The following is a 14895-nucleotide window of genomic DNA, read 5'->3' as shown; positions in this document are numbered from 1 at the left end:
GGTACATAAATTAGATAAATAGGTAGACAGATGAAGCCTTGTTAAAACTTTGTTATTTTGATGAAAATGTTGTTTAATGAATTGTGCGTTTTTTTTTTTATACAGATACTAGTACACTTATATTTAATAAGTTCATATATTTTATATTCAATAAACTAAAGAATACTCTAAATATAGGTTCGGCCCCTGATTTTATTCACAACCCCTATTTTAGACACAGCTAGCTGGGAACAACCAACTTTTGCCACATGGTTTCAATTGACCACTCTCTAGTTGGGGCCAGGTAAAGGTCTGTAAGCACTCTCTTTTAACTGCATGCTAATTAGCATTTTTAGACTTGTGCTGGTATTTGTATTTAGAAATGCAAATTACAAGGTGATTCCATAATTATTTCCTGTACTTAATCCAGGGGGGGGGGGGGGGGGGGGGGAATGAGAGAATGCCATTGCCATTAATTAAAATAATTTCATTTAATTTGTTTGAGGTATATTTCAAAAAGCCAGAAGGTTCAGCTATTACACAAAAATTGTTTTGCATCATAGCTGTGAATTGTTTATTTGCTACGAAGTAAAAAAAAAAAAAAAAAAAAAGCCGGGAGAGCATTTTCTAAGTGTGGCGATTCCATAATTTCCAAAATACAAATACAGTAGTGGCAATGACCGAATATATATATTTATAATATAATATAATATAATATAATATATTATATTATATTATATTATATTATAATATAATATATATGTATATGAATGAATGAATGAAACATGCTAACTGACAAAAAAAAATTCCTAATTACCTCAAACCAGGCCCAGATTAACACAGTGTGGTGTCTTAGGGTGAACACACTTGAATTGCCCTCCCTTCACCCACTTTACATGTAAAAAAGTTAAATTTACTATGGCTATAAAGACCACAGATTTACATTAATTTATAGCTAAAGTACAGGCTCACCACACATACTACAGAAAAATGTAAGACTCAACCAAAAACCCTGACACCATACATAGACATGAGCCTTTGGCATCCTAGCCCTTACTGATGCCAAAATCTGAATGCAACTCACATGCCAATGCAACATGTCATGCTAAATAGCATTATTTCATCATAAATGGCCTGTTTTAGGGCTACATGCAAAACCATTAAAGAGTATGTCTTAAAAAACATTGCACACATGTACCACATAAGCTAATCCCAGGAAAGACTATTGCAAACAACATATCAACAGCTGAATTTCTCAATGAATAAGTTAATTACAGCCCACGCCCAGAACATTGATAAGGCATTCATACACTCTGCCTCACAGAAGCTTGGCTATTGGCTCTCGGTATGGTACAAAATATACACAAACAATTTTCACAGAGAAAATGATGAGAACTGTCTCCACTCTGGGTATCTACAGAAATGCAGCACTTCCAATTAACAATAAAACTGTTAACTGACATGTCACACACTGCTATTAAAATAAACAAAAAGCCTAACTGAGGTTTCTGTATTTAAAAAGAAAGAGTCAAATTCAGCTTACAATTCAAATATGTGGCTAGCTTTGCATGACAGGAACAAACTTCATGGAAGTTCCCTCATTTTTTATCAGCAGCCTCACCCAACAATTCATTGACTGTGTGATGAGTAAATACTCAAGCAGAAACCCTGACTCATGGGGAGTGAGCTGTGAATATCTGGATTACATCCTCTACATAGCCAATGCAAGTTAACCATTTCATTTTTACTGTATTTAATGTGTTCAGGTATTGAGCAAAAATATATTCGATGGGATGTTACTCCATAATTATTGTTTGCTTTTTAATTTGTTTGCATCTATTGTTTTTTTTTTTAAGTGACGTGCATACTGTGTTATTACTATAAATGTTTTCCATCATCTAGCTTGAAAATGGATAAATGGCTAGCCAGGTACAAATAAATTGGGAAACCTGCTTCAAACGGTAACTGCACACATACAGACACACGCAGTTTTATAGATAAGGCAAAAACCAACACAAACACACACTTAAACAACCAAAATTAGCATCTGTTGAACCAACCAGCCTAGACACAATCAACTACACCACCGTCATGGTCACCATACACCAAATGAGGGCTTATTATAGCAACCACCTGGCTGGAAAACACACAGTGGAGTGATGGCTGTAAGCTCTGCTGCCCAGCACTGCAGCGCTCAGAGCCAGGCCTATAATTACACACATAGACATGCTGCGTTTATATCCCTTCAAGCCCAGATCGGGCACTGTGTCCTAGCCTAGATTGAGCTATCTCACCTTACTAATCCCAGCTCACTCCCCCACTCTTGAGCAAGGAGCCAAGTGTAAAAAGAAATAGTGTGTGTGTGTATGTGTCAGAGACACATTTTATTGACTATAACTGCATGTAATATTTTAAAAAATTATGTTATTGGTTTTTTCATCATCTTTTAATTAATTGGTTTAATTTATTTTAATAACTTCATTGTCTTTCATGTTTACTGTACTCAGCTGCATCACATATAAGAGTTGTGTATAAAACTATAAGCTTGAGTGACAAACAGAGGCACCTAGGATAACAGAAGATCTTTAACTGTATGAAATTTTCATGAGCATTCAAGACATGGCGCATGTCAATTAGACCCATTATTGTTGTAAAGTGTGACCCTATGTAATAAAGTACCTGAGGTTTCATGTGGTTACTTCCTTGTTCCTGTGTTTTGACTTCTTTCCTGTTTTTTCCTGTCATGGCTTTAACTAAAATACTAGGTGTATACTAGGTGTTGTAATGAGCCTTGAAAATATTGGATTTCTATCACCTTAGTTACCATAAAAACAGTGAATAGACTAGACCACTAAGAATGTGTGAGATTTGCTATCAACTGCATGTAAGTACTTGCAACCAAGCAAGAAGTCTGCAGATTTGTGTACATCATGTTGATGGTTATGAATTTTTATTTCCCTTTAGGGTAATCAAGTGTTTGTACAGTACAGAGGGTAGTACAGTCCATGTTTACAATTACAGTCCATGTCCTGTGTATTTATTGTTTTACACTCACCTCACACTGTTGTGTATTTGCACTTTATGTAGTCTTCCGTACTGTTCTGTGTTGTACCGTGATCCTGAAGAAATTTCGTTACAATGTATACAAGAGGATGTATAATAGAGGAATGACAATAAAAAAAAATAAAAAATAAAAAACACTTGGCTTGACATACAAAGACACACTATATATCCTACCCCCAAGTCATTCTTCCATGACAACCTTTTTTTTATTCATACTGACAAAAGGTCATTTATCAGATTTCACCACAGTCCCGTGCTCTTCTCTTGCATCAAAGGTATCTACAGCAGAATATTTGCAGATAAAGTGAGCTTGGTCTCTTTAGACTAGTTCTTTACTGTGAGCCATGCAGCAGACTTTCATCAAACAGAATACAACATGATAGGCTCTGATAAACCTTTTAAATCCCTGGCTGAGTCCAGTCAGCAAGGTTTGTTTTATATTATCGTGTTTTTCTGGGACAGGCTTTAGAACCACCATGATCCTAACCAGTACCAGTAAAGTGGTTACTGAATATGAATGAATGATAAATAAATATCTTAATAAACAAAGAATTTAAAAGCAGAGCTGCCATTAAAACATAAACCACATAAACAGTCAGCACTAAGGTACAGGAAATCAGATACAGACAAGTTATGACAGAGCTTCCTGTTGGATGATGCAAGAAATATTTTCAGAAAATTAAAGATGTTCGGTGAAAAAAACAAAAACTGTAGTGTGACTTGGCATTACACCCAGGGCAAATGCTTACAAGTTTCTAGTAAGACTCCATTAAACTTCCTTTATGTGCCTCTAATTGAAGTGCATTCTGTCTGTGTAAGTCAGAGAACCGTGGCTTTCAGCAGGTACGAATAAGTTTACCCTGGTGGTACCAAGCTCATAGCGGCTGCTCTGTAGTCTTCATCTCAAGTTTCTCTGTGCCTCAGCCAGTCTGCCCAGTGCTGCATGCCAAACACTATCCTAATACCACACAGCCCATTAGACAAAAAAAAGTGAAGGAGAGAAAGAAAAAAAAAAAGAAAAAAGAGAAAGAAATGAGAAGGCAGCAGCATACAAAGACTGTCTGAGGTGTCAGTCTTTGAGTTGCAATGACAGAAGAGACTGCAGTTCTACACACACCCAACAAACACAGGGATGCTATGAATGGCCTTCAGCAAATGTTGTCTCCTTACTGGCTTCTATAGCAGCATGGCATTTCATATGAAGTAGATTTTATAAACAGTTACAGTATTTTGTATCAAACTGAAATCCTTAATAACCTTTTCATTAATTGCCGCTTCTCGGCACACACCTCCTCTTTGTCATGAAAATCGTAGAGACTACTGAGGGGTGGTGAAACCCATAACAGCAGCTGGGTAAATTACATAAACAAAGAGATAATGGAGAAATAAGTTGGAGTGTCTCTGTGTCCCTCAAATACGAACAGCAAACGAAAATGAAGACAGATGGCCAGTGAAGAAAAAAGGCTTTTATAAAAATTTATAGAACAGGTGATCTGTTATTCTCGTTTGTGTCATTGTTTTATTGATCACTATGCAAAATACTATTTATACACACTTTAAAAATTTATTTATACCAACTGTCCATAAATATGCACATTGGAATTTTATATGTTCATAATCAAATCTCAGAATGGAGAGAAATGTGAGCTCAGTGACGTTGAACATGGCATGGTTATTAGTTCCAGACAGACTGGCCTGAATATTTCAGAAACTTCTAATCTCCTTAGATTTTCATATCTCACAACATGCGAAAGAACTTAATTGGTCAATATACTGTAACTGGCACAGTTACTGAGTTTCAAATATAGAAAAATAACTTCTGAGCAAGAGCTTGTGTTTGTCACCATCAGTCGGTTATCCCTAACATGATTGACTGATCAATCTAAAACTAGATAGATTTGGGAAATTGTATACAATTTAAATTGAATTCACTTGTTAAAAATAAATAAATAAAAAATAAGTAAATATACAAAAGAATACATCAGTAAAGTTCAAGGCGAGTGACTATATAAATTTTAGTCAAGCAATAATCTTTTAAACAAATGAATCACTCTTGTCTAGAGGGAACCGCACTAGAATTATTTGTGCTTTTCACACCCCTTCTATCATGCACAATGGCACTCATTAATGCTACATGTTCATGACTACTCTCAGATCTGAGGGTGACTGGTATCTTACACTTTATGGGCAAAAGTATGTGGGCACCTGACCATCACACCCACATGTGTCCATTCCAAAACCATGGGCATTAAAATGGAGCTGATCCCCTAATCACTGTTATAACAGCTCCTGCTCTTCTGGGAAGGCTTTCCACTAGAATGTGGCTATGGGGATTTATGTCCATTCAGCTACAAGAGCGTTAGTGAATTCAGGCACTGATGTCAGGCGAGTAAGCCTGGTGCACAGTCTGCATTCCAATTCATCCCAAAGGTGTTCAGTGGGGTTGAGGTAAAGACTTTGGCAAACTATGTCTTCATGCACCTCACTTTGTCCATGGGGCAATGTTACGTTGAAACAGGTTTGAGCGCTTTTGTACCAGTGAAGGGAAATCTTAATGCTACAGCATACAAAGACATTATATACACTCAATTTAGTGCTTCCAACTTTTTGGCAACAGCTTGGGGAAGGCCCGCATATGGGTGTGATGGTCAGGTGTCCACATACTTTTGTCCATAGTGTATGAAAGCAGTATCATGATGACTGCCTCTTCAGTCATGCTGACTGTAACTGTCACACCTTGTAATCACTATAAAAAAAAAAACACCACATTTGTCACATGCTGTGTCACATTTTCGTGCCATGTACTCTTAAACAGAGCCCAAGATCAAATATCCCACTCTGTTCACTGTTAAGTATTCCAAATACTACACCGTCTGCCATTGTATGATCATCTTTGGGCTACAATGCCATTCTGAATCTCATTCCAGGCTTTTAATACATGTTATTTTAAAGAACATTACAAGTGGAAGACATTAGCCAGTAAACAGGCAGTTGTAGGAGCCTATTTGCAAAGCTCAGTTGCTTGTTAAGCTTGACTATTTCACAATACATGAATGCCCTTTAAATGTTTACATTTGTAAAACTCATTTTTGTTACATGTTTATTGCTTAAATGAATATTCCTTATTTATTGCATTAAAATAGATACCAAAGGAAAATTGGGTACTGGCCCTTTAAGAACAGGGGACAGTTGAGAGGACACTCGTACACAAAAGAGGAGTGGAGTCACACAATTTCTTTACTGCATCCGTGTTAAGATTTATATTGGTACTGCCTTTGTTTGTTTTGATTTATGAAGGAGAGGAAAATAAAGAAGAGATTACAAATCACGCATGGTATCTCACTTGTTGAAAGGTATCGATCAGGAGAGGGGTATGAAAGAATTTTTAAAACATTAGATGTACCATGGAACACTGAAGGCCATCATCAACACATAGAGAAAATGGAGCACCACAGTGATGTGACCAATAATTAAATTTATATATATATATATATATATATATATATATATATATATATATATATATATATATATATATATATATATATATATATATATATATATATATATATATATAAATAAGACAAGACAAAATCTTACCAGGGAGGCTGCCAAGAGACCTAGAGCAACATTACTGGAGTTGCAGGAATATCTGACAAGTACTGATTACTCTCTGCATGTGACAATATCTCATTCTTCAGATGTTTAGGTTATGGGGTAGGATGGCTAGGTGGAAGCCCTTTCTCACAAAAAAAAAAATCCAAGCTAAACTAAATCACCCCAACCCATGTGGCATACCTTATGGTCTGTTGAGATCAATTCCAAAAGGTATAATAATTCCATAATTCCATAATTCCAAAAAGGTATGGTGCAAAAAAAAAAAAAAAAAAAAAAAAAGCCCTACCAAAAGATCACCATCCCCATGGTGAAGCATGGTGTTAGCAGCATCATCACTCTACGAAAATAATTTAGTGGCTTTGTAAATATCACAAGAATAAAAAGGTAAACTACCTTAATAAAATCTCTGAATAACAATTATCTCTGAATATCAATTAAAAATCCAACAGATAATTTTGTCTAAAATGTACATATATTACTTAAGTTTATTTCACAAAAAGAAATTAGCATTGGACTAACAAATTATATTTTTAAGATATCCTTAAAATTTTTTGTAAATTTCCTTCAAAATATTTGAGAATGGAGTAATTATACTGATCAGTTTCAAGAACTACAATTATTACTCATTCCATATCAATATTCTTCATCTTTAACAACAACAACTTAAGAAATTGAGAAAGTGGACACAACTAACAATCACGCACAAAGAGATGGAAATCTGCTTTTCTCTCTCTCTAATATGTGGCAACAAGCAAGGAAACACCACGGTGAGAACCACCTGGAAGACTCCTCGCAAATCCTGCTAAGTAGTCAGCGAGCAAAAATTAATGAAATATTGAACGTGTCTTCGTGCATACACAACTAGGTGTAATTTTCTGAATACTGCCACAGCCATGCCGTCATATCCCAGATAACAAAGAGACGTCCGGCCAACTGCCACGTTTTGTTCATCACAATAATACAGCTAGTGGATCCCACGTTTAAATATAATTTTAGAGCGGTAATGCTTCATATTTTAAAGCTTTTATAACGTTTCTATTTCATAATGTTGTAATTTATCACTGTGAGCTAAAGCAGCAGGTAAGTCTGAGGTAAATCTTGGACTCATTTTAACAATTTAAATTGGCAACTTCAACACCACAGATGTAACATTGATGACTTTATAGCTTTATTATTTTCTAAACTTTAAGACAGTAAGGTCATTTCAAGCAGAAATAAGCCACAAAACTGTTAATGCCTTTCTCAAAAGCTCAATGATGCTCGTTCAAGGCTGTGATGGTGTATGGGCAGGGGTGTAGAAACCTTTATAGCTTGGAGGAGGCATGTCCCGCTCACATTTAGAGAAATAATAATTACATTTTAATAAAATTTATTTCGATTAATCGCAATGTAGCCATTCGCGAAAAACGAAGGCTTTAAGACCAAGCAGAAGCCTCCGGAACTAACGAACGGAATTAATGCGCAAGCAGAAATCCCATTGGCTAGTGCTCACCGTCTGCATTTTGATGTCAGCAAATCAGTTCAGACGAACGCATACAACGTTCACATTGGGTTCCACTCCTGCCAGCCAAGAACAGGCTATCATGGGCAGAGACTCACCGAACCTGGACAGCTGAAGATTTGAAAAATTTGTTGGCGAGTCTGTGCTCATGATCAGCTCATGTGGTCTTCTGGTGTTGTAGTTATTTGAATTACTATAGACTTCTCTGATCTCTCTCATCAACAAGGTGTTTCAGCCTGCAGACCCTCTGCTCACAGGATGTTTTTCACACAATACTGTGTAAATTCTAGAGACTGTTGCGTGTGCAAATCCCAGGAGATCAGAAGTTTCTGAAGTACTCAAACAAGCCCATCTAGTAGCAACGGCTATGCCACGGTTAACATCATAGAGATCACATTTTGTCCCCATTCTGATGTTTGATCTGAATATTAACTGAAACTCCTTGATCTGTATCTGCATGATTGGCTGATTAGAGAACTGCATGAAAGTGCAAGTGTACAGATGTTCCTAATAAAGTTGGAAGGGAGTGTAGATGAAAATATTTTACATTGTAGTAACTTGTAATGTGTTTTTAATCTCAAACAGAGCCACATCACAGCACATTACTGAATGGTAAAGACTTCCACATGTATAACACTGATTAAAGTTTTCCATCTTTGTATGCTTTTGTATCTACCCAGGTGGCATTTACAAATGCATGCATGAAACATACATGATACAAAATAACACCCTCAAAACAGGTGTCAGTGAAAATGAAACATATGTTTCCTGCGCACTAACTGATGCATATGAATTTGTCTACTCTTGGAACAAAAATGACATGTAAATTAAAACATGACACGGTCAGTGGACATCTCATAAAATGCCATGTTAAAGGAATATTCAGAACCTTTGTTGGAGTTTATAGGTATCATAAGAATCACAGTGATGGGAATACTCCAGTGACGAGATGAGATATTTTGTAATGGGTATGACTGTTTTTGAATTGTATTATTTTTATTGCAAGTTTTCAGAGCCCCAGCTGAAGACATCAAGGACTTACAGATGTTGGCCTTAACCCGTCAGCCTACACAGAAATCTATTCCAGTCCTACCTGCACCACACCAAACTTCTCTCTGGCATGTCTGGATGAATGATTAGCACCAAGTTCTCTTCACAATTAGATGTACGGAAACATAAAAAGGGACATAAACAACTGAATATTATAAGAGCAAAGAACTCACATTTCTTTAGAAATAAATGTTAACTGCAAAGGAAAACTACATGTGCATCTCAAAAAATTAGAATACCATGGAAAAGTTCATTTTTCCCCTGTAATTTAATTCAAAAAGTGGAACTTGCATATATTCGACCTTCATTACACATAATGTGAAATATTTCAAGCAATTTTTTGTTTTAATCTTGATTACGGCTTACAGCTCATGGAAATCAAAAATCCAGTAGCTCAAAATATTGATGGAGTATTATTGGCTGTCCAATTATTGGAGCTAGGCTAGGCCACTCTGAATGAAGCCTGGAAATATTCCTCTGCTCCCACCACAAACTCACTTCTGGAAATAATTAGAGCGGCGTACAAAACAGCACAACAGGACAAATAGCCCAGTATTTCTCTCATAATGACTGCTGTTCCTCCCTCCATTGCAAATTCTCTCAGGAGAAAACTAAACAACAAAAGCAAACTTGTTGATAACTTACTTTGACTATGAAAACTTCAACAGTTCCTGCAACTTGTACACGTGTATGGACGTGTCTACACTACACGCCAAGCTGTAAGCTCCTGTCAGCATAAAACCAACTGCAGTAATCCAAGAGTACGGTCATATGTTTAGTGAGAAAGGATTTATTTACCCACTCTCTACAACTATTTGCCCCATTGGAGTAATCGAGTGTGCATGCCTTATTTTTTTTAAACACACATTAGTTGACATTAATAAAACATTTCACAGAGAGAAAAAAATGAGTTTAATCAATGACAAAGTTAATTATGACTGACTGAAGTATTTAGTGGGCTAATTTTAGTCAGGCCAAACCACCATAGCACAGAATGTCCATGAACTTTCCCCACAGTCTCACACAGTACTCAGTGGGAAATAAATGTTATTTTCATTAAATTAACGGTCATCAGAATAAGTAAGTACCTGAAAAAGATGGCTATCAATGTGCTACACCGCACAATTATGATGTTGGAAACCCTACTGAAAAATCTAGACTGGTACACCCTCTTTGCCCGTTGGTACATGCTGTTAGAACAGAAATAACTTCTGAATTATCGCTGATAATACAACCTAGACAAATCATTTTTAAAGAAAACAACAACATTAAGGCAAACGCAAACATTTATTGATTAGTTTAGATGACAAGCTTGGCTAACATTCTAGCAGATGGTCAGACCAAGCTGAATTTTCCATGTTAAAACCAGTAAATGGTCATGAGCAAGAGACCAGTTTCACATCATGAGCATGTAAGATTATGGCCTCCAATCGAATGTTGTTGTTTGTTTAATAACACAAGCTGCTTTGATCAATCACATCCTGTTTCTATAAAATGCAAAAAAAAAAAAACAACCCACAAACATTTATTGTTTAAAGACTATCCAATATGACTTTCAAAGCAGCTCCATGGTGTGGATTTTGGACAGAAATTCAAATCCAGACTCAATATAATTTAAATGTACTTATTGATGCTTGCTTGCAACAACGCCCACTTTCAGTCTACAGGGAACTGTGCATGCTGTACGGTCATATACCAAAAGCAGTAAAATACAGTAGTGAAAAAAAACAACAACGCTACACGTCTTTATGGTAAAGTTGCAGTGATTATCAAAAAACAACTCGGAACATGCAGTATCATCAGTCAAGCGTTTACAAACATGCATGCATGAATGAATGAAACACAGACTGCAACTCGTCCTGCTTTGTTTGTTTTGGCTCCGAATTAAAGCCTCGATGCTCTACCTGGTTTAGACAATGCCCGTAATACAGCCGCAATCCAGTTAGTTGGTTATTAGAAGACGTGGATTCGTGGCTGAACGTTTCCTAATAACTACCCAATGTCCCTTAATGGATAACAGACCAGACTCTAAGCACGTTGCTTTGCCATTGTGCACGCGCGACAGATCTGGTATCTGTAGATTTGCGTCCATTTTCCACCGCAATTCGTTTGTAATTTGCGAGCACAAAGCGGTTATCGGCCGGCCTTGAACGACTCAGTACGAACGACATGGACGCGCCTCTTACCTGAAATCAGCCCGCGTTCATTGTCCTTTAAATGTATTTGCAGCTCTCCTCCACCTTAACGCTCCGTTACTGCGTGCGCGTGCTGGTACAGTGAGTGAGAAGCATGCTGAGACGGGCATGTGTGTTTTCCAGCCTTTATCGCACTGTTATCCAGCTGTGGGGGAGGACACTATGCAGGCGCTCCCAGTTCCCCCGGAAGAGGGCATAGTTCTGCGCCGCACATAAAGGGTTGCCAGACTCAAATTTTTCTCACTAGGTTATTGAGGACAAATCGATTCAATCCTTCCTTCCAATAACCGATGTATCGGTATGCATTCAGTTATAGACTGATAGACTGGGAGACTGTTTCTAAGTCATAGATGACGAATAAACCATGACAGGGAGATCCATTAGAGTAAAATAATCAATGACAAAGAGGTGTGATGCAATTACCACCCTGAAGTTGTGTATATTATTGTAACGGCATGTCCCGAAGTCTTCTATTCCACGTATACTACATCAAGTTGTCAACAATGACCATGTTCAATGTATTAATCTACACTTCATTATAGCTGTTTTATAGTGCTGTGAAAAGTATTTCTTCTGTATATCTCATACCACGTAGTTTTAGATCTTCAAACAAAATACAACATAAAACAAAGGCAACCTGAGTAAACACACCATACAGTTTAATTTTCTTTTTATTGAAGCATTTATATATATATATTTATATATATATATATATATATATATATATATATATATATATATATATATATATATATATATATATATATATATATCCAACATCTATCAAAATATATTTTTTGATCCAACATATATATCCAACATCTATCACCAATGTGAAAAAGCTAGTTGCCCACTTAAACTTAAATTCTGGATGTGCCACTTTTATCAGTAATAACTGCAACCAAACACCAAACTGGAAATCAGTCTTTCACTTACTTCTAGGGCTAGGATTTACTCTTGTGCTTTGGTTCATTGTATTGTTGCATAATACAGTTGCACTTGAGATTCAGTTTACAGACTGAAGACCAGACATTCTCCTTTAGGATTTTCTGGTAGAGAGCATTCATTCATTCATCTCAAAGTGTAAAAATACAGAGCAGATTTTAGAGGCTTTTATTCATAATTTTATGAAGCTGATCTGTATATCTACAGTAATTTACTTTTAAAATATAGTTTTTTCCCCCCATGTACCATAACTAAGAAATTAAAGGTATTTAGTAGTTATTTTATGAAACTGACCTGTCATTAAAAATATAACTCTTTTCATGTATAATAACTAAAATATTTATAAAAATACAATAACCATATAAAACAAAGACAAATGTTTTTAGATTTATACTATTAATCAGCCATTTTACAGAACTATTATATTTTTAAAACAGTACATTAAAAATATTTACAAACATTACAAACATTTACAGCCAATCTCTGTAAATTCAAGGTATTTTATAGTTACTTTAAGCAACTGCTCTGTCTATCTACAGTTATTTCCTGTAAGATTTCTGTTTCTCCAAGTAAACAAAATTACAACTGTATGTATAAATACGGAATATGTACTTTTAATCAAAGCAATGTGCACAGTTACAGTATTAGTTAGTCATTTTAGAGAATTGTAATGATAACTAAGCATTGTATGTCAGATTACATGAACAAGCATATTCATGCTATTTGCTGTTCAACATACAGTGGGAGAAATAAGTATTGGACATGTCAACATTTCTTTCAGTAAATATATTTCCTATGAGGCTATTCACATGAAATTTTCACAAGACATCAGTTTTAACTCAAGAAATCAGGATATATAAACAATTCACAACATTAAAGTCCATAAATAAAGTTATGTGTAACTTGTATGTCCATAAAGTATTTTTGGTGGTAGCAAAATGGACCATATTTGTTAGTAATAGAAAAGCAATGTAGTTTTTCCTCTTTTCACAGGCCATGTTTACAATAAGTAAAATACAAAATTACACTACACAAGTGATCTTGAATCTTGGTAAAACTTTGTGTTGTACTGTCTATGCTGCAAGTCCAAAATATCTTCTCCAGCAGCTGGTGCACGCCACAGCTAGGTAAAAGAAACTGGGTGGCTTCTGTTAAAAGTATCCCTTTGCAAACTTCTCACAAGATTAGCACAGGAGCAGCTGATGATGACTATAAATATTTGGACTCATGTCATGGCCACTAAACTCCACAACCCAAACTTCAACAAAGTTCAATATCACTTTAAGGGAAGTGGCCCAGTCCAGATGTTAAATCAAAGATATGAGGCTATGCTCACCAATGAGTGAAGGTCACGGATAAAAAGCATGAAGACAAGGTAATGAAGATATCGTCAGACTGTCAGATTAAAATTTTAGGCAGGACAGTGAACGGGGCTATGACTGTGATTAAAATTATAATTCAGACAAAAATTAAGGCCAAGGGAACTTTCATCCAAACAATTGCGGTAAATGGAGTCCAGCCCTTCAGCTTCAAAAAAACAAATGTCCATACAATGACTCCATACGGGTTGTATTATAATGCAAGTCTTCTGACACCATGCAATCACTCTGCAAGTAGAAAAAAAAAAGTACATTTGATCCACTAATTCCTGAAAATCAATTCGATTTGCATTGCATTTACTTCCTTATAACCAAACCTCACAAGATGGAGGTCTTACTGATGCAGTACCAAACCTTGAGCAGCCACAGTGGCTCCAGAAGGATCAAATGGTTAAATATTAATGTATATTATTGGAAAATGGATATACAGTATAGATTTAAATTTTTTGCCACTTTCAGAGCAATCATGTGACGACTTGTCCATCTTTGACTATGCAGATTTCAGATTAAAAAATATACACTCTTCCACACCTGGATTGCCATGGGCATCTGCTGTAGATCTCCACAAGCACAGTCTTTCCACATGACCTGAAATAAAATAAATAAATAAATATTTTTGATATACTCTGTAGTACATTCACATATACCAGCATATGTTCCACAGACACAATGCAAAACCTCAACTAGAAATTCAGTTCTAATGAGAGTTGAAAAGTAAAAGTGGTTAGCATTAGCAAACATCTCCCCTGCGCTTCTGACTACACACAGGAGCAGGAAAGGCTAACAGTAACATTACGCTTTTTGGATGCTATATAATTTTAGCTATATTTATAGGAAGCAACATTATTTACTTGACTTAACTGCATCATAATACTATCTAGGGGTGTAACAATCAATTTCAATGACAAACAGTTAGGATTTGTGAATTGATAACCTGGACGAGCCACCATAAAACTGTTAGGATTTGTGAAAAGAGGTTTGCGATGTTAGGAAAAGAGAAATCGAACGTATACAAGAAGACGGCATTCTTGCTCCGTCACATACTTCCCACACCAAGGCCTTGGGAGAGTTTGCCAAATGACACACAAACACACACAATTCTAATTCAAAAGATCTATCTTTTATTCAAAGAAAGGCAGTGTATATATCATGCTCGACACACAAC

General features: G+C 36.0%; 1 protein-coding gene and 1 long non-coding RNA gene across 3 annotated transcripts in view; both read right to left on the bottom strand.

Annotated features, from left to right (window-relative positions):
- st6gal2a (ST6 beta-galactosamide alpha-2,6-sialyltranferase 2a) overlaps nt 1-11570 on the bottom strand; it is a 55022-nt gene extending 43452 nt beyond the window's left edge. For both annotated transcript variants that reach the window (XM_017470577.3, XM_017470576.3), the window contains exon 1: nt 11398-11570. The gene's annotated coding sequence lies outside the window, so the exon portion shown is untranslated. The remainder of the gene's footprint in view (nt 1-11397) is intronic.
- A 1141-nt stretch (nt 11571-12711) lies between these two features.
- On the bottom strand, nt 12712-14318 carry LOC128632898 (uncharacterized). Its single transcript, XR_008396519.1, has 2 exons — nt 14262-14318; nt 12712-13958 (listed from the first exon to the last, which is right to left on the bottom strand). It is a non-coding gene; the product is annotated as an uncharacterized LOC128632898 (long non-coding RNA).
- Nucleotides 14319-14895: the final 577 nt, after the last annotated feature.

Source organism: Ictalurus punctatus, chromosome 6 (assembly GCF_001660625.3).
Source record: "Ictalurus punctatus breed USDA103 chromosome 6, Coco_2.0, whole genome shotgun sequence".
NCBI classification, from domain to species: Eukaryota; Metazoa; Chordata; class Actinopteri; order Siluriformes; family Ictaluridae; genus Ictalurus; species Ictalurus punctatus.
This window is presented reverse-complemented; position numbering and strand designations above follow the sequence as displayed.